Source organism: Priapulus caudatus, unplaced genomic scaffold (assembly GCF_000485595.1).
Source record: "Priapulus caudatus unplaced genomic scaffold, Priapulus_caudatus-5.0.1 Scaffold2444, whole genome shotgun sequence".
In the NCBI taxonomy this organism is placed as follows: Eukaryota; Metazoa; Priapulida; class Priapulimorpha; order Priapulimorphida; family Priapulidae; genus Priapulus; species Priapulus caudatus.
The window spans coordinates 43,872-44,784 of record NW_014579505.1 but is presented as its reverse complement, the minus strand read 5'-3'; positions in this window follow the sequence as shown (position 1 = coordinate 44,784).

The window sequence follows — 913 nt, the reverse complement described above, 5'->3', positions numbered from 1 at the left end:
GTTTACCACATAGGTGGCGCCGGCGGCGGCGACGACGCGCGAACTATGACCCGACGCAAGAAAAAACAGATCGCCGCGCCGCCGCCGCTGCTAAAGCTGCCGGCAGCGCCCTCTACCGGCACGACGACGACGACGGTGGCAGCGGCGACCCGTGGAAGGTCGCGACCTTCGACCGTCTCCGCGACCTCGCTCAGTCTGCCGAAGATCGCTCCCGCCGTGCCGGCGTCGAGTCCCAGGTAGGTGGCGCCACCGTCCCCGCCGCGGGGTTTCCGTGTCAACGCGCGGGTGCCGGGGATCAAGTAAGCTGCGTTATGTTGCCGGTGTTATGTTTATAGCTATTCTGATGTCCATTTATATGTTTAACTATGTACTTCTTCAGTAATTAGTAATTCTCCAACTATTCTTATGTCCATTCTCATGTTTAACTACATACTTAGCCATTCTCCAGCTATTCTTATGTCCGTTCTTACGTTTAACTAAGTACGTAGCCATTCTCCAGCTATTCTTATGTCCATTCTTATGTTTAGCTACGTACATAGCCATTCTCCAGCTATTCTTATGTCCGTTCTTATGTTTAGCTACGTACATAGCCATTCTCCAGCTATTCTTATGTACGTTCTTATGTTTAACTACGTACATAGCCATTCTCCAGCTATTCTTACGTCCGTTCTTATGTTTAACTACGTACATAGCCATTCTCCAGCTATTCTTATGTCCGTTCTTATGTTTAGCTATGTACATAGCCATTCTCCAGCTATTCTTACGTCCATTCTTATGTTTAGCTACGTACATAGCCATTCTCCAGCTATTCTTGTGTCCGTTCTTATGTTTAGCTACGTACATAGCCATTCTCCAGCTATTCTTGTGTCCGTTCTTATGTTTAGCTACGTACATAGCCATTCTCCAGCTATTT